Raw genomic sequence first — 22,754 nt, 5'->3', positions numbered from 1 at the left:
AGGAAAAAATGCCATTCACTCCGATTCTTGCCGTTGGGTGACAATAGAAGGCAGAGATCCACCGTATCATCTTATCTCCAATGCCTAGATACCTCAGAATTTCTAACATTAAGCTCCAATCAACCCTGTCGAAGGTCTTTTTGGCATCTACCGACAGCAACACTGTCGGAGAGCCCTTCTTTTTCACTTTGTGGATCAAGAGGAGTGACTTAAGGCCTCCCAGCCTACCTGATCAATATGTATCCATCTTGGCAATAACGGTTTTAGTCTTTCTGCTACTATTTTAGTGAAGATTTTTAGATTTGTATTTAAAAAAGGGAAATTGGTCTATAACTTGTCGCTGCTGTAGGGTCTTTCCCTTCCTTCAAAATAAGAGTTAAGTAGGCGAGCAAAGACTCTTCTCTTAAATTCTCTCCCTTCCCAACTGTATTAAAGTATGTACATAATTTGGGGACTAAAATTTTTTGAAACCTTTTGTAATACATTATAGAGTACCCGTCAGGACCCGGGCTCTTCCCCGGGGCCATATTCTTCATTGCCTATCTCACCTCTTCCTGCGTAATTGGGGCCTCTAAGTCCTCTAGCTCCTCACTGGGTAACTTTGGAAGATCAAGCTCGCGTAGGTATTCCCTCATGGCCAGATCTTCCTTCCCCCCCCCCCTCTCCCTACCTTCCTTTCCCCCCCCCCCTCTCCCTACCTTCCTTTCCCCCCTTCCTTTTCCCTCTCATTATAAAGCTGACTATAGTATGAGTGGAACACCTGAGCGATATCTTGGAATGAATGTACCATTTCCCCATTATTTAATTTTAGGAATATAGAATGCATTTTTTTTTCACCTTACTGCTTTTGCCAACCATTTCCCAGGTTTATTTCCCCATTGATATTTTTCTTTCATAACTAAATGGAATGCATTTTTTTGTCTCCTGCTCCATAAGTGCCACCAATTCCCCTCTCTTCTCAATTAGTTCTTGCTTCTCTGGGATGCCTTTTGATCTGGTCCATAGTTCCAAAATGCGTTTCCTATGGAGTAGTCTGTGAAATCTCTGATGTATCGTTAATGGCAAAAAAAACTCTCCAGTTCCTTTTCCACCTTCTCGATTATCTTAGGATCCTGAGTGAATCATTGTTTCCAAGCCCTTTTTCTGGGTACTGCTGTGAGTAACTCCAGCTGGGCCATCACTGGGGCATGATCGGAAAGTGTGATGTGCTTAATTTTTGCATCTTTAAGGTAAGCGAATAGTTGATGCTCTATTAAAATATAATCGATCCTTGAATAGGAGCCATATACAGAGGAGTATTATATATAATATATATTGTATATTTTATATAGAAAGACATTTTTTTATTTAAGATGTTATTTCTTTTTTGGGGTTTATCCCTGAAGAAGAATCTTTTACATATTTCGAAACGTGTTGGTTCTTCCCCCTCCTGTGGTAACAATTATGCTGTTTCCTGAGAATTTTACAGCAACCAGCTGGGGAATGCCACTCTGTTATTGACCCAACTTGTGACCACTCTTCTGATTTTTTTTTTTTTTTTTTTTTTATGTCTACATATGCATATGTGCACTTTATATCCTAAACATGTGTATTTGTTTGTCTTTTTGTAAAAAAGAAATTATATCTTGAATAAAACATTTCTATTTCTCTATCGTTTATTGACAGACGCAGCTCCATATTCTTCCTAACCATTGGGTTATGATGCCCCCTACAGGAGTAGGATACTAGGCAGGAAAAAACTTGAAGGCATACACCCACTCACTCTGCTATAGGATTCAGTTTCTTTCTGCCTAGTTTAGGAGTAGGACCCAGTTCCCGGCTGGGATTTCGGTCTTAGCTTGTTTTTTTTATTTGAATGGGAACCTTTGTTAAAATTTTTATTTTTTAGCTAGTTATGTTCCTGAGAGGTCTGCAATCAACAGCTAGACTGGGTTTCGGACTGGATATCCTAGATCAGTGGTTCTTAACCTGGGTTCGATCGAACCCCAGGGGTTCGGTGACTCAGTCTCAGGGGTTCGGCGGGGGGGCAACAGGGAAATTGCTCCCCCCGAGAAAATATTACTGATTGTGAGGCCAACCCCCCCCCGGGAAATCAGAGATGCGGTCGGGATGACTCACAACCATTACACGTAGACACTGGACGCTCTGCCCCCTGTACCTCCCCCAGCAGGTTTCCAGCCTATCTCCTGCAGGCTGCTTGCTGCTTGAGTGGGCGGGATGGGGATGTACCTGACCACGGAGATCGCGCCCGCCTGGAAGAGGGAAGTGTGAGCAGAGGGAGCCGAGTGAATGTTCCTGGAGGTAGGCTCAGCTAGCTGTACATGGTGGATTCGTTTGCAAGCACCTCTATGCTAAGTCTGCTGAGTTACTGCAGCTTAGCATAGAGGTGCTGTTAGCTGACAAATGGAAATGCATGTCCTTTTCATTTAGCTCAATAAGCATTGTGAATGCCCCCTGGTGTGTGCCCTCCTGATACCCCATGGTATGCCCTCCCAACACCTCCCCCCTAGTGTGTGTCCTACTGACACCCCATGGTATGCCCTCCCAACCCCCCCCCCCCCAGTGTGTGCCCCCCTGACACCCCATGGTATGCCCTCCCAACACCTCCCCCCAGTGTGTTCCCTCTTGACACACCATGGTATTTCCTCCCAACCCCCCCAGTGTGTGCCCTCCTGATACCCCATGGTATGCCCTCCCAACACCTCCCCCCAGTGTGTGCCCTCCTGACACCCCATGGTATGCCCTCCCAACCCCCCCAAGTGTGTGCCCCCCTGACACCCCATGGTATGCCCTCCCAACCCCACCCCAGTGTGCCCTCCTGACACCCCATGGTATGCCCTCCCACCCCCCCCCCAGTGTGTGCCCTCCTGATACCCCATGGTATGACTTCCCAACCCACCCCCCCAGTGTGTGCCCTCCTGGCTCCCCCAGTGTGTGCCCTCCCAACCACTGATTTGTGCCCTCCTGACACCCAGTGTGTGGCCTCCTGACTCTCCACTGGTGTGTGCCCTCACTACCCTCCCCCACAGTGTGTGTCCTCCTGACCCTCCCCCCAGCGTATGCCCTCCCAACCCCCTGGTGTGTGCCCTCATAACCCCCCGGTGTGTGCCCTCCTGACCCCCCCCCCCAGTGTGTGCCCTCCTGACCCTCCCCTGGTGTGTGCCCTCCCAGCCCCCTGGTGTGTGGCTTTACTGATCCCTGTACACTGTCCTATCCTCTGTCCTGTCAACTCCTGTCCTCTGCCCTATTCTCTGTACACCGTCCTACAGCCTACTGACCACTCTATCCTTCCCTACAATCAACTGACCCGTATACACTGCCCTACATGCTACTGGCCTCTGTACACTGCCCTACATCCTACTGACCTTTCTACACCGCCCTAAAAACTACTGACCCCTATACACTGCCCTACATGCTACTGACCTCGCTACACTGCCCTACAAACTACTGAGCACTGTACACTACCCTACAAACTACTGAGCACTGTACACTACCCTACAAACTACTGACCACTGCACACTGCCCTACAAACTACTCACTACTGCACACTGCCCTACAGCCTACTGTCCTCTGTGCGCTGCCCTACAGCCTACTGTCCTCTGTGCGCTGCCCTACAGCCTACTGTCCTCTGTGCGCTGCCCTACAGCCTACTGACCTCTGTGCGCTGCCCTACAGCCTACTGACCTCTGTACGCTGCCCTACAGCCTACTGACCTCTGTACACTGCCCTACAGCCTACTGACCTCTGTACGCTGCCCTACATACTACTGACCTCTGTACATTTTACTTTGTATGATACGTTTAATTCAGTTCTGTAAACAACACTTTATTTTCTGGCAGTGCCCCTCCCGAGACTAGACTCATAAAATCATATTTTATTTTTCCAATTAAGAAGGGTTCGGTGAATGCGCATATGAAGCTGGTGGGGTTCAGTACCTCCAACAAGGTTAAGAACCACTGTCCTAGATCCTTAAGGTCTCCCATTCCGGCCAGCGATCGTGTGCAGGTTATAGCTCCGCAGTAGGCCTGGCCACCACAGAGCATAAATGGATGGGCCTGGTTCGGCCTGAGTCTCAGTGTGCCCCTTGGCCGTCAGCACCCCCACCTGAGTGGAGAGGTTGTCTGTCCGGAGTGGCGCCCACCCGATTGTCGTTGGTATGGTGAGTACTGTCCCTCCATAGCTTTTGCGGTCTCGGGGTTGATGTGGGCACCTCCTTGGGATGATCGGACCCCAGGTTCCCTTCCATTTCTGCTAGCCCCTCTAAAGCTGGATACACACTATCCAACTTTTGTTGTTAGATTTCCTTCAGATTTACCTTTTTCTATGTAGTGCAAGGGCCTGCCAGATTGCATACAAATTGAAAATGTTTAGGTTTGACCTCATATTATATGGTTTTGGTAAGTCTGAAGGAAAAAGTCGTCAGAAAATCTTATAGTGTGTATGGCCCATAACAGTCAAGGTAATCTTTTGACCCCAACCTAACCCCATGCCCCCCCCCCCCCCCGGTAGGTGTTGGTTTTGCCACTTGCTCCAGTAAGGGGAGGGGGTGGATGCGGTTGTTGCTAACCAGGCTGTCCGGGACGCACACAGGGGTCTTTGACTGGGGCAGGGATGTCCTTTGGGCTCCCCGAAGTGGTTATAAGCTTGGGGGGAGCAGATGTTTCTTCATCCTCTGGTCTGCGCCTCAGTGTCTGGGTCAGGCTGAAAATTTAGTCAGCGACTTTGCGGCCTACTCGCGGCTGACCGAGTGCCTGACCGAGCTGACCAAGATGATGTGCCTGACCGAGCTGACCAAGATGAGGTGCCTGACCAAGCTGACCGGCGGATGCCTCACGCGGCTGGATTGGGCCAAATATTTAGGCTGCGGCTGACGGCGCGGACTATCTGAGTGACTGACCGAGATGAGGTGCTTGACCAAGCTGACTGGCGGATGCCTCACACGGCCGGATCGGACCAACAATTGAGGCCACGGATGGCTGTCCGAGCTGTTGACCAGGCTGTTTGAGCTGCTGACTGGGGTGATAGAGCAGCAGATGGGCGTCCGCCCTTACCCCCCCCCCCCCCACCTCAGGGGGGTGGACATATGGACTGCCTGGCACCCTCCTTGAACCGGGGGGTGTTATGGGGACATTGTTGTGTGGGGGTACTCTGCCTGTGTTTCTGCGTCACGGTGGGCCCCTTCTTCCCCTTTATAGGGGGCTATTTCCTTTTTATGTAATTTATGGTGGGCAACCCTTAGGTCTAATAAAGGTCTTTTTGTGGCACTTTAGCCAGCATCTCCTTGTGGGACTGTGGTTGGAAACCTCCCCTGCTTGTTATGTGCTCAGGGTGAGCTTCGCATATAGCGACTCTACTGGGTCTGCGTCCACGTACTTCGGGTTCTCTGCGATGAGGAGGATTTATTTTTTTACTGTACATGCAAGGGCGCTGGTGGATGCACTGATTGTATTGGTGCAGAAATCTTTTAACATGGGGGACGCCGGTCTCCTTGGGCCCGCAGATCCCCTAAAAGCGGCAAAGGTTACTCCCTTTTCCCGCCTACTGTGACAAAATTGAGTCAGTGGAGTTGTTCTAAACGCAATAATGGTAACCATGCATGATGTGGCAAGAAAGCTGGTCTGCGGACCAGGCTTCTATAAAAGGGCTCTATCAGATCTCCCCTTTTATGGGGGACCTCCTATTTGGGTCTTTGTTGGATGAACTGATCAAAGGACTCACAGGTGGGAAGAGTACTCTTCTTCCTCTATGCGCTAAGGGCAAGTCACTGCGTAATAGATAGAGCCCTTCTTTTTCAGCACACAGGAGGCCCCTTCGTGCCTTCGGCACACAGGAGAAAGACCCTAAGCCATTTAGGTCATCTAGGGGTTTTCAACAAGACGTGGTCGGGTAAGCATGAGAACAGGCCCCTCCAGATCTGCGGACAAATCTCCATCTGCATGGAGGGACGCCCTCACCCGTATCTGGGGTGGGGGGATGTCTTTGTTTTCTGTCCGCAACCAGGGACCTCCTTTATTCAGGACTAATGGGCCCATAAGCTGCTCCGATCGGGTTACAAGATCGAATTCTGGTCCCGACCGTCGGACAGATTCTCCCCGTCCAATCTACGCCTATCTTCAAATTGGTTAAGGGATCTACGTGAGGCGGTACAAGATCTGCTGTCTCAAAGGTTGATAGTGCCAGTTCCCTCTCAGGAACGCTTTCAAGGGTTTTATTCAAACCTGTTTACACGTTCCTAGAAAATAAGGGAAAGTGCATCCAATTCTAGACCTCAAGGCTCTGAATTGCTTGGTGCAGGTACAGAGGTTTCAGATGGAGTCTATTCGCATGGTAGTGGCGTTCCTACACCAAGGGGATTTTCTGGCCTCTATCGATATTGAGGACGCATATCTGCACTTCTCTTCGCTATAGGAGAGTAACAATATCAATTTGCGGCGTTACCTTTTGGTCTCGCCTCTACCCCCAGGGTCTTCACCGATGTGTTGGCTCCGGTATTGGCATTACTGTGACAGCGGGGGATTGCGGTACTAGGGTACCTGGATGATCTCCTCTTAAGAGAAAACTCCCACTCAGTTCTGGTGAGCGATCTGTCAATCACTGTATAGACTCTGTGAGAGTTCGATTAGATCATCAATTTCAGAAAATCTGCTCTGGTCCCTGCCTCCAAAATGGTTAATATGGGACTGACTTTGGACTGTTTCTTTCCCCCGGAAAAGCTGCAAAAGTTGCAGAGGGCGATTTGTTTTCTGTTATCCAGCACTCTGTCTTCATTGCGAACTTGTGTGCGCGCTCTAGGCCTTATGGTGTCTACCTTCGGGGTGGTTCCTTTTGCTCAGTTCCACACACAACTTCTATAAAGGGGTATTCTTTTCAAGTAGAACAAAGATTCAAAATCTTTGGACAATCTGATTCAGTTGAGTCAAAACACAAGAAGTGCTATTCTGTGGTGGCTCCATTCCTTGCCCCTGCAACGGGGAAGCCTTCCTTCCATTGTATTGGACCGTGGTATCCGCGGATGCCAGCCTGTCCGGCTTAAGTGGGGTGAGGGGGGTACTTGGAAAGCTGTGTGTCCAGGGGACTTTGAGACACAGTGGCAGTCCAGGAGGTGGCCGAGATCTTATTATGGGCAGAACATTTTGTTCCAGCCCTCTCCACTGTTCATATACCCGGAGTGGAGAACTGACAGGCAGATTACTTGAGTCATTAGGTGTTGGATCAGGGGGAGTGGTCCCTGCACCTGGAGGTGTTTCACCTCTTGGGTGTCCGGTGGGGGACACCCGATAAAGAAAATGTTAGTTTCTCGGCTCAACAAGAAGGTACAGAGGTTTGTAGCCAGGTCTCGGGATCCTCTGGCCGACCCCACAGATGCACTGGTGGCTCCTTGGGGTCAGTATCGGCTGATCTATGCTTTTCCTCCACTGAAACGTCTGCCAAGGCTTCTGCGCTGAATAGAGGTAGAAGGGATTCCTGTCATTCTGGTGGCCCCAGACTGGCCTCGCTGGTCTTTGTATGCAGATCTGGTAAGGTTGGTCGCCAGTGTTCCTTGGAGACTTTCTCTCAGGGAAGATCTGTTGTCTCAAGGGCTGATCTTCCATCCTGCTTTACAGTCGCTGGCTTTAACGGTGTGGCTGTTGAAAGCCAGGTATTGAAGGATAGGGGTCTTTCTGACTCAGTGATTCCTACACTGTTGAAGGCTAGAAAATCTACCTCCAGGAAGATATATCATCGTACGTGGAAATCGTACATCTCGTGGTGTGACTCCATTAAGGTGCATCCATGCTCCTTTTCAGTAGCTAGGATATTGGCTTTCTTCCAAAGAGGGGTTGAGCAGCGGTTGACCTTGGGTACTAATAAAGGCCAGGTGTTGGCTTTGGTGGTGTTTTTTTCAACGCCCTTTAGCTACTCATTCTTTAATTCACACTTTTACCCAGGGAGTTTGTCATGTGGCTCCTCTGATACGGTCCTCGTTACCTCCGTGGGATCTTAACTTGGTACTGTCTGTTCTTCAAAAACCTCCCTTTGAAAACTTAGTGTAAGCAGAGGAATCTCCCTGTCACAGAAGGTAGACTTTTTGGTGGCTATTACCTCTGCCCGCAGAGTGTCTGACTTGGCGGCGCTGTCCTGCCGTTCTCTTTTTGGTCCACAGAGATTAAGTGGTACTTCGACCTAATCAGTCGTTTCTTTCTAAAGTGGTTCCTAATTTCCATTGAATGAAGACATTGTGCTGCCTTCACTCTGTCCTAAGCCCAAGCATCCCAAGGAAAATGCCTTGCATTCTTTGGCTTTGGTTCAGGCAATTAGTAACCGCCAGGCAAACCCTAAGTCTTTCAGAAAATCAGACTCTCCTTTTGTCCTTACGGAAGGACCTCAGAAAGGATTGGCTGCGTCTGCTGCGACCATATCCAGATGGATCAGGCAGACGGTGGTACAGGCGTATTCACAAGAGTCAGGTTCCACCTTTCCCTGTGAAGGGGCATTCTGCTAGGGCGCTAAGGGCCTCTTGGGCCTTTCGTCATCAGGCATCAGTAATACAAGTTTTCAAGGCGGCAACTTGGCCGTCTGTGCACACGTTCACTAAATTCTACAAAGCAGATGTGTTGGCATCCTTGGATGCCTCTTTTGGCCGCAAGGATTTGCAGGCTGCTGTTTAAAAGAGAAATGTTATTCTCTTTGAAGGTGTATGTTGTTTCTAGGTGAGCTCCAGTTCTTCCTGGTTGAGCTCCATGTTAACTGGTTGGCTAAGTTTAGGCTGCTTTGGGGAATTACGTTCTTTCTCTGCGTTGTTTTCCCACCCCTCATGCAAATACTGCTTTGGGATGTCCCAATGATTAAGAAGAATATTTAGCTGCGTCTGTCAATGAACAATAGAGAAAACTGGATTTTTGACTTACCGTAAAATCCTTTTCTCTGAAGTTCATTGACAGATGCACCACCCGCCCCTCTATTTCTGAGTGGGTTGGGGTTTTTTACTTCTGACACTGATTGCAACAAACTGAATCCTATAGCAGAGTGGGTGGGTGGGTGTATGCCTACAGGGACTGCCCCATAGGCGTGGTAACGTTTTTTCCTGCCTAGTGTCCTACTCCTGTAGGGGGCAGCATAACCCAATGGTTAGGAACGAATATGGAGCTGCATCTGTCAATGAACGTTAGAGAAAAGGATTTTACGATAAATCAAAAATCCATTTTTTTTTTTATATAAAATTGTTTGGATTGCCTTTAAAATCCCACATCATGAGGCTTTAGTGTTTTTTCATTTACTAGGGATGATGGCAACTTTAACCACTTAGTCATTTCATTTTTAGACCTCCAAAACTTAGAGATTATACCTGTTACTCCTCAGTATATGGCTTCTATTCAAGGATCGATTTATATTTTAATAGAGCATAAACTATTAGCTTACCTTAAAGATGCGATAAATGAGCCCACCACACTTTCTGATCATGCCCCAGTGGATTGCCTTAAAAATCCCACGATCATGAGAATTTTTTTTTTTTTTTAAATCAACAAAAGTCTTTATTGAAAAAATAAACATATTAACAAGGAACTTGTGTGCTTGTACAAGAAAACAAAATACAGTACAAGGGTAGTATGTCTCTAGCATACAGCCATACACATACAGCAATAAGAGTGGCAGGATACAGTGCAATCCCAAGAACATAATAAAAAACATGATAAAAAACTAAGGCAGCTCCAAGCTCAATAGGGCATGGGCAGGACTTCCAACATGCTAACAATAGGTCACGGAAATCCCTGTTCCAGGGTAGCAACAACAGAAACACCATGCAAGAAAAACAATATTATGAAGTAATGAGCAGGTCTAGATACACTTCTCCGGGGCCTGGATCCATCTATCCCAGATTTTATTATATTTGGATGGACAACCACGGTGAGCATATATCAGCTTCTTATAAGGTAAGGTATTATTAACTTCCCTGAGCCAATCATGGAAAGACAGGGGGGTGGCACGCATCCATTGTCGTGCATTGCACTTCCTAGCTAAAAATAAAGTCTCATGCAGAAATTGGGCGGTAAATTTATTTATACTTACATCCGGAAAAATTCTGAGTAAGCAGGGCTTTGGGGCCAGCGTTAAAGGGGAGCCCATGGTGTCATGCAAGAACCCCACCACTTGTTTCCAGAAGCCCTGCAGCACTGGGCACAATCATGAGAATTTAGTGGTTTTTCAGTTTTGGATGTCTGACCCTCCACGGATCTACCAACTGACATTTCCCCAATACACTTCTGATTTTTTTTCTGCTGTTGGTAGTGGGAGGCATTAATGCCCCATTGATGAATTCATACGTGGGTCCAGCCCCATATTAAAATCTCCCACTACAATAAGCCTCCTTTCTCTAAATGTCATCAGTCTTTAAAAGATTTTTTTCAGGAACTTATTTGGCTCTCTATTGCGGGGGTAGAGGTTTGCAAGAGTAATCAAATAATCTTCCTTTAATAAACAGGAACCTCTCCTCGTGATTTGCCTGCTGCCTATTTAGTGTAAACAGGGTGCTCCTGTAGAATCCAATTGCCACTCCTCGTGATTGACTCGAAACCTAGTCACCATAAAACCATGTAGGAAAAAGGCTGGGTTGACAATTTTATCCCTGAGGCATGTGCAATATGTTTCTTGTAGACAGACCACTCCCGCACCATAATGATGCAATTCTTTAGTTACCTTATGCCTTTTACTAGGTGTATTCAAGCCCCCAACATTATATGATACTAAATTAACCAAAGTCATGGGCAGCCAAAGGAGCAGCTACCACCTTCTTTTCCAGAGAGAGGTCCTGAATGGAGAAGGGAAGACAGAAAGGAGAAAAGAAAAAAAAAAAGGCAAAACCCCCCACCCTAACACCCTATCCAAGGAGGTTATCTCCTCAGAGGACTGGGCAATCGTCCAGATCTTTTACCTTGTATGGATCTGGTGACACGCAACCCTGTGTCCCCTCCTATCCATACCTTCCCAGGGGGCAACCACTATGACCCTCTGATCCCACCTCATCCAATGGACCAGCAAATCCTCCAGACCCCCCTCCCCCTCACCGCCGCTACAGGAGGAGAAAAATTAGAGATGGGACGAGAGGAGGGGGGAGAGAGGAAGTAGCAAAAAGAACACACCGCCACAGGGCTCATCAAAACCAAACAACTTCTTACCCCCCCCCCCCCCCGCCTATCTACTCTCCCCTCCTGCCTCCCGGTCCTCTCTACACCCAAGATCACCACTCCTCCCTCTACATCACTGGTACTTCCGGAATCTCCTCATAGCCCAGCAGGGTTGGAAGTGATAGATTCAGTTTGTTGCAGAATTCTCTCAAATCCTCTGGGAATCTCAACACTGCTGTACGGCCATCTTTTCTCCCCCCCTAGGCAGGCTGGGAAATTGGAATCCCCACTGATAGAAGATCAAAGGTTTAAGCAGTCTCCTTCTTGCCAGAGTCTCGGGTGACAGAACAGCATATAGCTGTAGGTTCGCTCCTTCAAAGGTAATCACAGAGAAGATCTGGGCTTTTTCCATGATTGTCATCCTTTCTTCTGCATAGTGGAACCTCACAATCGCATCTCTTGGAGCACCCCCACCCTGGCTTCAGTATCCTCCCACCCTATGCACTGTCGATTTTTTTTTTAAGTTTCTGGGGGTTCCTTACAAACCATAAGATTAAAGAGGCCTTGCACTTCTGTCATCAGGTCCTCCTCCCCCTGTTTCTCTGGTAAACCTTTAATTTGCATATTTTTCCTTCGATTTCGATTCTCTTGGTCTTCTAATTTATATAATAGATCATGTCGCTGCAGAGAGCTAATTGCTCCCTGTTTATTCCGATCATCCAGTAATCGATGATGTACATCTATTCTCCCCTCCAATTCCTCCACACGGCCGAGCAACTGTCCTTTATCTGCCCAGACTGCTACTATGTCCGATTTCCAGGGATTTTCCATTTTAGCCACCAGTCCTGCTAAAGCTTCCTTAATTAAGAGGCAAGCTTGCTTGGGAATCCTCCAGGCACCATCTCCCTCTGCTATTAAAACTGCACTCTTCCCTTTAGAGCCTCCTCTTTGCCCCTTTAGTCCCCCTTGAGGGGCCCCTCCAATACTTTTTGGTCTGGTTGTCCCTAGACTACTGATCCTTCCTCTGTTATAGGTTTTAGTTTTTCCGTCCCAGCCCACCCTGAGGCCCCTTGTTTAGGGCTACCGAGCCCTTCTTCCACCATGCTGGACTCTGCTGCCATATAGCGCTGGATACCTCCTGGGCTAGGGGCGCGTTGGTTTACTTTATTGACCTTTTATTTGACCTTTTATTTACCTCTCATCCTTGGCCCCGGGTGATATCAATTTGTGAGATGGAGAGAGGAGGACAAAAGAAAAAAGGTGGTAGAGTAGCAACGTTAAGTAGTTTAGTATTTAAGACAATATGGCACGACCTACAAAGACCAGATATAAACTCAGTCCCTTTAAATCAAGCTGTAAAGCTTTGCAGCTAGGCTCACAAGAGAGAAGGTTATAGAGTACACAGCAGTCAGGCAGAAAATGCAACAGCGTGGAACCATCTATTGATTGTTATCAAGATAAAGTTGTTGTGCAATACATTTTATTCTTTTATATGTAATATTGTGTACAGTCCTCCTTTTTGGTACCGGTAAAGTCCGACGTATTTCTAGCTCTTTTTTCTTTTTCCTTCTTCGGTTTTTTTCGGTTGATTATATGGCCCCTTACTCTGTTTGTTATCTATCTCTGCTGTAGTCCTTTTCCTCATAATCCCAGTGCAGTCTCCACCACCTATTTCTCTTCAGGGAGTCCCCTCGGGGCCAAAAGCCAATAGGAGGGTCAGTTCATCTATTTTTTATTATTAATATTATACAGGATTTGTATAGCGCCAACAGTTTGCGCAGCGCTTAACAAAATGAAGGCAGACATTACAGTTACAATACAATTTGGAACAAGAGGAGTCAGAGGGCCCTGCTCGTTAGAGCTTACAATCTAAAAGGGAGGGTCAATTGATACAAAAGGTAATAGCTGTGGGGGATGAGCTAATGGAGAAAGTGAAACAGTGTTATTAGTTAGTAGCCGGATAGGCTTCTTTAAAGAGAAGGGCTTTCAGGGATCGTCTAAAGATGTATAGATTAGGGGACAGTCGGACAGATTGGGTAGAGCGTTCCAAAGAATGGGAGAAGCTTTGGACAAATCCTGGAGGCAAGCATGGGGAAGAGGTGACAAGGGAGCTAGAGAGCAGGAGGTCTTGGGAGGACCGAAGAGAGCGGCTTGGTTGATATTTTGAGATTCAAGTTAGTGATGTAGCTGGGGGCAGAGTTGTGGATGGCATTGTAAACTATTGTTAGCACTTTGAATTTTATTTGTTGGGTGAGTGGAAGCCAGTGAAGGGATTGGCAGAGAGGGGTGGAGGACACTGAACGGTTGGTAAGGTAGATAAGTCTTGCAGCAGCATTCATTATGGATTGAAGGGGGGATAATCTATGTAAGAGTAATCCAATGAGGAGGGAGTTGCAATAGTCGAGGCAAGAGCTAACCAGGGCGTAAATTAAAAGCTTGGTTGTTTCGTCGGTTAAAAAGGTCCGTATTCTAGCGATGTTGCGGAGGTTAAGGCGGCATGATTTGGATAGGCATTGGATGTGAGCCTGAAAGGACAGTGCAGAGTCCGGGGTTACCCCTAGCACCTTGGCATGTGTGGAAGGACTGATAGTTGTTCCATTGATCTTGACAGAGAATTCAGGGAAAGGGGCATGTGGAGGAGGAAATATTATGAGCTCTGTTTTAGATTCAGTTTGAGGAAGTGGTGTGACATCCATGCTGATATGTCTGTTTGTAGATCAGTGATGAGGGAGGAGACTGATGGGGTGAGCCGAGGGGTAGAGGTAGATTTGGGTGTCATCAGCATAGAAATGGTAGTGAAAGCCATGGGAGGCTATTAGCTGACCCAGGGAGGAGGTATAGATTGAGAATAGTAGCGGTCCAAGGACAGAACCTTGGGGGACCCCAACAGTAAGAGGAGTTGCAGGGGAGTAAGTGGAATTGTAAGTGACACTGAAGGTGCGGTGAGCTAGGTAAAATTCGAACCAATGGAGAGCACAGTCACGGAGACCGAGCAAACTGAGTTTTTTGAGAAGGAGGGGGAGGGGGTGGTATCAAAGGCAGCAGAGAGGTCCAAGAGTAAGGTTTTAGTTGTTAGTAAGTCTAGTTCAGGAGGTCTACACCAACGGAAAGTTACATAGTTACATAGTAGGTGAGGTTGAATAAAGACAATAGTCCATCCAGTTCAACCTGTGTAGGTGTGTGTGACTGTAATCATCTAACATAGCCCTCAATCTCCTGATCCTTGAGATGTAAGTCTAAGAGTCTTTTGAAAGTCACCATACTACCCGCAGAAACCACCTCTTGTGGTAGACAATTCCACAATCTTGTAGCCCTAACAGTAAAGAACCCCCCACGTTGCCTGAGGTTAAAACGCTTCTCCTCTAATCGCATTGTATGTCCTCGAGTCCTCATGCAATTCCTTCGAATGAACAGCTTTTCTTCTAAGCTGAGATCCCCATTAAGATATTTATAAATTGCTATCATGTCCCCTCTCAGACGTCTTTTCTCCAGGGAAAATAAATCGAGCGATTGCAGCCGCTCTTCATAGGTAAGGTCCTCCAACCCCCTAATCAGTTTAGTTGCCCTTCTCTGGACTTTCTCCAGCTCCAACACATCCCTCCTGAGGACTGGCGACCAGAACTGGACAGAATACTCCAGATGCGGTCCGACCAGAGTTTTATAAAGTGGAAGGATTATAGTCTTATCTCTGGAATACATCCCTTTCTTTATGCATGCTAATATTCTGTTGGCTTTGGAAGCTGCCGCTTGGCATTGCATGCTGTTGCCTAATCTATCATCAACTAAGACTCCCAGATCTTTCTCCATTTTTGATTCCCCCAAGGGTTCCCCTCCTAACGTGTATTGTGTTTTTATGTTTTTGGTCCCCAAGTGCAAAACCTTACACTTCTCCACATTAAACCTCATTTGCCATGTCGTTGCCCACTCCGTAATTTTGTCCAGGTCATTCTGTAGGATATCTGCTTCATGCTGTGCAGTTATTGCCCTGGCCAATTTTGTGTCATCTGCAAAAACTGATAACGAACTACTGATCCCTTCCTCAATGCTGTTTATGAATAAATTGAACAAGGTTGGTCCCAGGACTGAGCCCTGGGGCACCCCGCTTACTACCTCAGACCAGTCTGAGTATGCGCTGTTTATTACTACCCTTTGGACACGGCCTTTTAGCCAATTCCGTATCCAAGAGCAAACCCTGCTGTCGATACCTGCAGACCTTATTTTATAAATTAAGCGCTTGTGGGGAACTGTATCAAACGCCTTAGCGAAATCCAAGTACACCACATCCACTGGTCTCCCCCTATCTAGCTCACAGCTCACTTCCTCGTAGAATGCTAAGAGATTGGTTTGACAAGAACGCCCATTTGTAAACCCGTGCTGGTTACTACTGATGATGTTGTTGTCTTTAGCATACTCTACGATATAGTCCCTTATCATCCCCTCCAAAAGTTTACATATTATTGATGTCAGACTGACAGGCCTATAATTTCCCGGGATATGTCTCTGGCCCTTTTTGAATATCGGAATCACGTTAGCCTTCCTCCAATCCCCTGGTACATCTCCTGTCCTAATACTGTCAGAAAAGATCAGGAACAGTGGTCTAGATATAACCATACTGAGTTCCTTGAGCACTCTCGGATGTACGCCATCCGGGCCTGGTGATTTGTTTGTGTTAAGTTTATCCAGTCTTTCCCTGATTTCCCCCTCTGTTAGCCATAGTGGCAAGTCCTGTGTATTACTACTAACCATACAGTCATGGTCAGTGTACCCTTCCTTTTCCTGCGTAAAGACTGACGAGAAAAAAGAGTTCAGCACGGTTGCTTTTTCAGTGTCCTCTGTAACCATCCTCCCATCATCGTTAATTATGTGTGCAATATGCTCTGCCCTAGTTTTTTTGCTGTTGATATATTTAAAGAATTTCTTTGGGTTTTTTTTACTATCCTCCGCTATTTGTCTCTCAAAGTTGATTTTAGCCATCTTGATTTCGTGTTTACACTTCTTATTTTCCTCCTTGTATTGCTGGAAGGCCGATACTGTGCCCTCTGATTTATATTTCTTGAAGGCCGATTTTTTTCCCCTAATAAGTTTTTTAACGCTACGGTTTAGCCAGCCAGGTTTGGCTTTGTCTCTTCTAAATTTATTCCCCATAGGAATGCACTGCAAGATGCCTTTGCTTAATATTGTTCTAAAGCATTCCCATTTTTCCTCTGTGGTCAGTGATCCCAGGGTTTGGTCCCAGTTTACCCTTTCCATCAATGAGTACAATTTTGGAAAGTCTGCCCTTCTGAAGTTTAGGGTTCTTATGTTCCCCACTTGCCTTTTTATATTGTTATTTATACTAAATGTGATCATCCTGTGATCGCTAGAGCCCAGGTTGTCCTGGACTCCTACCTCCGAGATTATGTCTGGGTCATTAGTGATCAATAGATCCAGGATAGCATTCTCTCTAGTAGGGGAATCCACCAACTGCGACATGTAGTTATCCTGTAAGGTTTCCGTGAATAGCCGGGCCTTATGCGAGTGTGCAGTCCCCTCTTCCCAGTCAATGTCGGGATAATTGAAGTCCCCCAATATGATGACTGATCCTAGTTTTGCCGCTTTACCTATTAGTGCTAAAAATTCCAGCTCTACCTCCTCCCCTTGGTTAGGTGGCCTATAGCAAACCCCCACAACTACTTTTCCCTTATCTTCTTCCCTATCGAGTTCAACCCACACAGATTCTAAATCCATGCTCATCCCATCCGTAATGTCACTCCTTTCTAGCACCTTTATATTGTTCTTGACATAGAGACATACCCCTCCCCCTCTTTTACCAACCCTGTCCTTCCGGTACACCGAATACCCTTCGTTGATCGTCTTTCTGTGATAAGGCAAGAACAGTGATTCAATTGCCTTTTCCATGGAGTGTGTTGTGTGTGTTGTGTGTTGTGTGTGTGTGTGTGTGTATGTATGTGTATATATATATATATATATATATATATATATATACAGTGCCTTGCGAAAGTATTCGGCCCCCTTGAACTTTTCGATGTTTTACCACATTTCAGGCTTCAAACATAAAGATATAAAACTGTAATTTTTTGTGAAGAATCAACAACAAGTGGTACACAATCATGAAGTGGAACGAAATTTATTGGATATTTCAAACTTTTTTAACAAATAAAAAAACTGGAAAAAATTGGGCGTGCAAAATTATTCAGCCCCCTTAAGTTTAATTGTTTGTAGCGCCACCTTTTGCTGCGATTACAGCTGTAAGTCGCTTGGGGTATGTCTCTATCAGTTTTGCACATCGAGAGACTGAAATTTTTGCCCATTCCTCCTTGCAAAACAGCTCGAGCTCAGTGAGGTTGAATGGAGAGCGTTTGTGACCAGCAGTTTTCAGTTCTTTCCACAGATTCTCGATTGGATTCAGGTCTAGATTTTGACTTGGCCATTCTAACACCTGGATATGTTTATTTGTGAACCATTCCATTGTAGATTTTGCTTTATGTTTTGGATCATTGTCTTGTTGGAAGACAAATCTCCATCCCAGTCTCGGGTCTTTTGCAGACTCCCATCAGGTTTTCTTCCAGAATGGTCCTGTATTTGGCTCCATCCATCTTCCCATCAATTTTAACCATCTTCCCTGTCCCTGCTGAAGAAAAGCAGGCCCAAACCATGATGCTGCCACCACCATGTTTGACAGTGGGGATGGTGTGTTCAGGGTGATGAGCTGTGTTGCTTTTACGCCAAACATAACGTTTTGCATTGTTGCCAAAATGTTCGATTTTGGTTTCATCTGACCAGAGCACCTTCTTCCACATGTTTGGTGTGTCTCCCAGGTGGCTTGTGGCAAACTTTAAACAACACTTTTTATGGATATCTTTAAGAAATGGCTTTCTTCTTGCCACTCTTCCATAAAGGCCAGATTTGTGCAGTATACAACTGATTGTCCTATGGACAGAGTCTCCCATCTCAGCTGTAGATCTCTGCAGTTCATCCAGAGTGATCATGGGCCTCTTGGCTGCATCTCTGATCAGTCTTCTCCTTGTATGAGCTGAAAGTTTAGAGGGACGGCCATGTCTTCGTAGATTTGCAGTGGTCTGATACACTCCTTCCATTTCAATATATTATGTGGTGGGTAGGAAAGTGCGCTGATTCAATATAGGGTGTGCTGCTACCTTAGAGTGTATGTTGTAGAATAGGTAAAGAAATCAGGTGCGCTGCCCTAGTGCATATGTGCAACATACAAAATTATGTAAACAAATAAAACAAAAATGCAATAATAATGCAAAAAAATGAAAACTTATGCAAATCGTGTAAAACAAAAAATGTCCAGAAGGTGACTAGTGATACACCAATGTGCAATAAACGTCCATATTATAAGTCCATAAATAAAGTGCAAAAAATGGTGACAAAAACTTCCAGCTTGGGGAAAGGTGAACTGTGATTGGAAGGTGCAAAGTCCCACCACCAGCTTGGCCTCTTACCAGAAGTTAAACGTTAAGGGCATATATGAATATGACCGCCCCAAAGGTCATGCAGCCAGGTAGAAAAGTTCCCAGAAATACAGAAGGCACTCTGACACACTCGTGCTCCCTAGACTCTTACCGGACAAAAGCCAAACAAGAAGCCTGGTTCTATGGTGATGAGTGGTCCTGCCAGGGGTTACTGGACTCTAGGATGGCTGATGTAGTTGCTTGTGTCCAAGAGGAACAGACCCAGTCAGAAAGCCTGACGAAAGAAGATCCTGCCAAAGGTGGCTAGACTCTGATTGGCTGCTGTAACTCCTTAGTCTGGTCGACCTCAATGATAGGGGACACAACAGAGGGGACCGCAATGGTGCATTACCAACAGTAGATTTTTATTAAAACAAATGGTTGCACTTACAGTTGTGAAGACAATAATAGCGAGTTCCCTCACGGAGGAGCTGTATGGCGGGGGTCCGCCTGCAGTGCGGACCGCTGCCTGGTCTAGATGTGATGACGCGGCGCCTCCCCTCTGACGCGTTTCTCCCGATAGGGCATCCACTTAGATAGGAGGTAGGAGCTACCTCCTATCTAAGTGGATGCCCTATCGGGAGAAACGCGTCAGAGAGGAGGCGCCGCGTCATCACATCTAGACCAGGCAGCGGTCCGCACTGCAGGCGGACCCCGCCATACAGCTCCTCCGTGAGGGAACTCGCTATTATTGTCTTCACAACTGTAAGTGCAACCATTTGTTTTAATAAAAATCTACTGTTGGTAATGCACCATTGCGGTCCCCTCTGTTGTGTCCCCTATCATTGAGGTCGACCAGACTAAGGAGTTACAGCAGCCAATCAGAGTCTAGCCACCTTTGGCAGGATCTTCTTTCGTCAGGCTTTCTGACTGGGTCTGTTCCTCTTGGACACAAGCAACTACATCAGCCATCCTAGAGTCCAGTAACCCCCGGCAGGACCACTCATCACCATAGAACCAGGCTTCTTGTTTGGCTTTTGTCCGGTAAGAGTCTAGGGAGCACGAGTGTGTCAGAGTGCCTTCTGTATTTCTGGGAACTTTTCTACCTGGCTGCATGACCTATGGGGCGGTCATATTCATATATGCCCTTAACGTTTAACTTCTGGTAAGAGGCCAAGCTGGTGGTGGGACTTTGCACCTTCCAATCACAGTTCACCTTTCCCCAAGCTGGAAGTTTTTGTCACCATTTTTTGCACTTTATTTATGGACTTATAATATGGACGTTTATTGCACATTGGTGTATCACTAGTCACCTTCTGGACATTTTTTGTTTTACACGATTTGCATACGTTTTCATTTTTTTGCATTATTATTGCATTTTTGGTTTATTTGTTTACATAATTTTGTATGTTGCACATATGCACTAGGGCAGCACATTTCAATATATTAACTTGCACAGTGCTCCTTGGGATGTTTAAAGCTTGGGAAATCTTTTTGTATCCAAATCCGGCTTTAAACTTCTCCACAACAGTATCTCGGACCTGCCTGGTGTGTTCCTTGTTCTTCATGATGCTCTCTGCGCTTTAAACGGACCTCTGAGACTATCACAGTGTAGGTGCATTTATACGGAGACTTGATTACACACAGGTAGATTCTATTTATCATCATTAGTCATTTAGGTCAACATTGGATCATTCAGAGATCCTCACTGAACTTCTGGAGAGAGTTTGCTGCACTGAAAGTAAAGGGGCTGAATAATTTTGCACGCCCAATTTTTCAGTTTTTTATTTAACAACGTTTGAAATATCCAATAAATTTCATTCCACTTCATGATTGTGTCCCACTTGTTGTTAAATCTTCAAAAAAAAATTACAGTTTTATATCTTTGTTTGAAGCCTGAAATGTGGCAGAAGGTCGCAAAGTTCAAGGCACTGTGTGAGAGATATATAAATGTGTGTGTATGTATGTGTGTGTGTGTATATATATATATAATATATATATATATATATATATATATACATATATATATATATATAGCCATTACTCCAGCGAATCCGCAAACACAATTTTGTTTTGTGTAAATTGGGCAAAATAATGACAATTTTTTTGGCTGTTCTCCTGTCTTTTCAATGAATGTTTTATTATGGTCCATATATATTTGGACACAGGCACAATTAGTTTTTTTCAGGTATTTACCAAAACATATTCAAGCTATAGTTATATAATGGATATGGGCAGAAAGTACACATTCTCAGATTTATTTTGAGCATGTAGATCCAAATTAGAGGAAGGGTTTAGGAATTACAGCCTTTAAGAATAGACATCCCTCCTTTTTCAAGGGACCAAAAGTAATTGGAATGTTGAATCAAAAGCTGTTTCACAGACAGGTGTGTAGACCTTCGTTATTTCTTCATCAATTAAGCAGGTAAAAGGTCTGGAGTTGATTCTAAGTGTAGTATTTTCATTTGGAATCTATCGCTGTGGACCTACATAATGTGTTCAAAGGAGCTGTCCATGCAAGTGAAACAGGCCATTGTAAGGCTTCAGAAATGAAAAAAATCCATCAGAGAGATAGCAGCAACATTAGGAGTGGCCAAATCAACATTTTGATACATTCTGAGGAAAGAAGAACGCACTGGTGAGCTCAGTGACCTAACAAGGCCTTGACATCCACGGTAAACAACAGTGGTGGATGATCGCAAGATCCTCTCTATGGTAAAGAAAAACCCATTTACAACATCCGGACAAGTAAAGGACACGCTCCAGGAGGTGGGCGTATCGTTGTCAAATTCTAAAATCAAGAGAAAAGCCAGATTAGACTTTGCCAAAAAACATTTAAAAAAGCCAGACCAGTTATGGAAAAGCATTCTTTGGACGGATGAAACTAGGATTAATCTGTACCAGAACAAAAAAGTGTGGAGAAGGCTTGGAACAGCTCATGATCCAAAGCACACAATGTCCTCTGTAAAACATGGTGGAGGCGGTGTGATGGCATGGGCATGCATAGCCTCCAGTGTCACTGGGTCATTGGTGTTTATTGATAATGTGACAGACAACAGAAGCAGGCGGATTAATTCTGCAATGTTTAGCGATGTACTGTCAGCCCAGATTCAGCCAAATGCAGCAAAGTTGATTGGATGGTGCTTTGCAGTACAGATGGACAATGACGCACTGCAAAAGCAACCCAGGAGCTTTTGAAGGAAAAGAAGTGGAATATTCTGCAATGGCCGAGTCACCTGATCGCAACCCAATTGAGTATGCATTTTACTTCCTAAAGGCAGAAAGACCCACAAACAAAGAACAACTGAAGACTGCTGCAGTTGGAGCCTGGCAAAGCATCAAAAAGGAGGAAACCCAGTCTTTGGTAATGTCCATGGGTTTCAGACTCCAGGCAGTCATTGCCAGTAAAGGATTCTCAACAAAATATTAAAAATTAACATTTTATTTCTGATTATATTCATTTTTTCAATTGCGTTTGAGCCCCTGAAAATATGGAGGGGGGGGGGGGTTGTGTATAAAAATGGTTGCAGTTTTTTTACTTGATATTAGTTTCAACCCCTTGAATTAAAGCTGAAAGTCTGCTCTTCAAATTAATTTGGATAGTTTAATTTTAATTTTTCTCTGGTGTACAGAGCCAAAAGTATTGAAATTGTGGCTGTGTCCAAATATATATGGACCTAACTGTAGGAAAAGTGAACAAACTATAACATTTATCAAGTTTCAGTTGTCCTTTAGAACATTCTATCCATATATTGGACAAAAATTATGGAAGCACCAGGTTAAAGAATGAAATTGTTACGTGATATGGTGTTGGACCGCCTTTGGCATCCAGGATGGCCTAAACTTAAAAAATAAGTATTGGATGGTGGATAATGGAATTTGATACCATTCTTCATTCAAAAATAATTCCAGTTCTTGCTGAGATGCCAGAGGCGGAAAAAAGCTTGAAATGTGTTCTCCAAAATTGACCCTATAATATTGAGGTCCAGCGACTGAAATGCCCTGGGAAGGCGCAAGACTTCGTCCGCATGCTCGGCAAACCACGATTTTACAACACCAGCTGCGTGAATCTGAGCATTATGGTCTTGGTAAATGGTGCTGTCTTTGGGAAACATTTCCATCATGGAGTTCACGTGGTCTGCCAAAATTTGTACATGGTTGCTGGCAGTCACTCTACCTTTCAAGGTGATGATGGGGCCTGCAGAATACCAAGGTATGGCTGCCCAAACCATGATCG

The 22,754-nt window shown here is 45.5% G+C and overlaps 1 protein-coding gene across 2 annotated transcripts in view; it reads left to right on the top strand.

The window, feature by feature from the left end:
• The window catches only part of SPPL2A (signal peptide peptidase like 2A), a 128,970-nt gene that overhangs the window by 60,105 nt on the left and 46,111 nt on the right, over window positions 1-22,754 (top strand). The gene's annotated exons all lie outside the window — the stretch shown is intronic.

The sequence above is a fragment of the Pelophylax lessonae genome (genome assembly GCF_965119305.1).
Source record: "Pelophylax lessonae genome assembly, chromosome: 4".
In the NCBI taxonomy this organism is placed as follows: domain Eukaryota; kingdom Metazoa; phylum Chordata; class Amphibia; order Anura; family Ranidae; genus Pelophylax; species Pelophylax lessonae.
This window is presented reverse-complemented; position numbering and strand designations above follow the sequence as displayed.